The sequence below is a fragment of the Tursiops truncatus genome, chromosome X (genome assembly GCF_011762595.2).
Source record: "Tursiops truncatus isolate mTurTru1 chromosome X, mTurTru1.mat.Y, whole genome shotgun sequence".
Taxonomy (NCBI): domain Eukaryota; kingdom Metazoa; phylum Chordata; class Mammalia; order Artiodactyla; family Delphinidae; genus Tursiops; species Tursiops truncatus.
The window spans coordinates 28,156,455-28,159,103 of record NC_047055.1 but is presented as its reverse complement, the minus strand read 5'-3'; the positions used below and the strand labels follow the sequence as shown (position 1 = coordinate 28,159,103).

General features: G+C 47.5%; 1 non-coding gene across 1 annotated transcript; it reads right to left on the bottom strand.

Annotated features, from left to right (window-relative positions):
- Positions 1–2,076: 2,076 nt before the first annotated feature.
- On the bottom strand, positions 2,077–2,221 carry LOC117310485 (small Cajal body-specific RNA 20). Its single transcript, XR_004524629.1, has one exon.
- Positions 2,222–2,649: the final 428 nt, after the last annotated feature.

Sequence of the window (2,649 nt, the reverse complement as noted above, 5' to 3'; positions counted from 1 at the left end):
ATGCAAGGGTGATAATGAAAACTACCTTTTCAGTTTCTTATCCTATAATTTCTTTTACAAGTACTATATTCCACATACTGTAGATAGTGTGCAGAGTCCTGCTCTTTGTGTAATTTGAATTCATGCTAGATTATCTTGGCACTCAAAGGTTTAATTTCTAGGACACCAAAACTTCACAGACAGTAACTATACCCACCACTTAGCTCAATAGCTGATGGCGTGCAGGGGCAAAGCCTTTGTAGCCTGGTTTCCCAGGCCCTGGGCAGCAATTACAGAAATGTTGATGCAAATGAATATGAAGAAGGCATACAGACAATGAACTTAAAATGTTTGTACACCTTTTAAGGACCTATTCTTTTTTTTTTTTTTTTTTGCCTTGTACACTTTTTTTAACGTTTTTATTGGAGTATAATTGCTTTACAATGGTGTGTTAGTTTCTGCTTTATGACGAAGCGAATCAGTTATATGTATACATATATCCCCATATCTCCTCCCTCTCGCATCTCCCTCCCTCCCACCCTCCCTACCCCACCCCTCCAGGTGGTCACAAAGCACCCAGCTGATCTCCGTGTGCTATGCGGCTGCTTCGCACTAGCTATCTATTTTACATTTGGTAGTGTGTATATGTCCATGCCACTCTCTCGCTTGGTCCCAGCTTACCCTTCCCCCTCCCCGTATCCTCAAGTCCATTCTCTAGTAGGTCTGCATCTTTAGTCCCGTAAGAACCTATTCTTGAGGAATTGACTTCATATGTGCTTGAGTAGATGGATAGAGATCCATAATCAAATATATGTATATAGGTATAGTTTACACAAAGGTGTATACATATATATACAAACAGATATACATATGTGTGTGTATATATATACATATATGTGTGTGTGTATATATATATACATATATCTATATATCTCTTTGTTTAGACTCTACCTATATGAACTTATATATTATATGTCTCTGAATTCTACACACACACGTCCAATTCCTTCTAACACTGGCATCCTTTAGGTACCACTTCTGTGTGGAGTCACACTGAGGTTAAGTCTGAAGTGGCAATTATTCAAATTAATGCACCGAGGAGCCCAACTATATTAAATTATTTAAAACCAGGCATAAATGCTTTGCATAAGGAGTGAATATATGAATACTTAGGCATCGGAGTGAGGGGATAATTCACACTCAGCACACAACAGACGAGCAACTGATGTATGTTTCGTTACGCTGGCGCTGATGCGGAGGGGAGAGCGTAGAGTCCAAGTCTGCTCCTCCCGCAGCTGTTCTTTTGTTATCTTTTCCACAGAGAGTGGTTTCTTGCTTTCAGAACAAACTAAGATGCTCTCAGAACTTTGGTTAGCGAAGAAAATACTTTTAGGACTTTAGAATCTTTTAGAACTTTTGTAAAACACCATTTTGTCAGCGGATGAAGGAGGCACTTGGATGTCGAACACTTTCCAGAGGCGAGGGCCCGGGCTGGGTGGCACAGCTCATAGGCTTTGGGTCCCCGAGCTGTCCCACTGGAGGCAGCTCGCTGCCTAGGGCAGGGCTTGAGCTGCTGCCAGTGTGCTGAGGGGCAGGTCTGGCTTCCTTGCCCTGACGCCCGGGGTGCCCTTCTTCTCCAGCACCCACTCAGGGCTCTTCCTCGCCACCCCCGCCTCACAATCCTGCACGGGACCCTGTGCAGGAGACACAGCTGGGGGCTGAGGGCTGGAGCGGCCTGGCTGGCGCCCAGGTCAGTCCAGGCGGGGAAAACGGTGAGCTTCCCCCCAACTGAGGTGGCCTCAGAAGCCCTTGTACAACAGCCTCCGTGCCTGGACCCCGTTCCAGGTGACATCCGCTGGGAACAAGCAGTTGCGTCTAGGAGGGCAGGAGGTGAGAGGCCCCCTCACTGGCGGGTGTCTGTACAGTAGGTGGTCACTTGTTGGGGGTGCATACGTCCTTGCCTGGGGACAGCCTAGGCCAGGATCAGCCCATGAGAGCCTGGCAGTGTCCTGGGAAAGAAAGCCAGAGGCCCCGTGCCCAGTGCTGCCACGTAAGGCCCAGCCTGGTGTAGACCAAGTAGGGGCTCCCAGCAACTACAAACGTCTGAGGTAGGAAAACAAGGGTGCCCAGCTCATGGCAGCCCCGACAGGGATCCCCCAGGGCTGATCTGCGCTTCCAGCCCAAGGGCTGAGGAGAAGAGGTCCCCTCCCCGCGACACACACAGCCCCATGGGAGAGAGGCCCTCTCCTGCTGGAGTTTCTAAGTGTTTGGTAAAGTAGTGGAGAGAGTGGCAGCCCTAAATCCTCATTTTCTGGAATTCTTTGCTATGCCAGCCTGAAAGCGTTGCTAACATAGTAGGTTTTGCATTATAGTGCAGGTGGGAGGGCGAGTTGCAACCTTTGACATATGTCTAAAGAACAAAACAAACTAAAACAACAATTTCAAACAAAGTTCCACCGACCTGAGAAAGGTGGAAGTTAGGCAAGAGTTATACAGAGTGGAACGTACGCCGTGAGGATTCCTCACACGTTCAAAGTTTTGAGACTACCGAATGCATTCGTGAATAGTCTCTTGAGGAATTTCTGACACCTGAGGCTTTTCTTCCTTTTCGTGGTACTGTTACGAAGAGATGGGGTGTGTGGAATTTGTTGGCAGTGGAGGATGACTCTT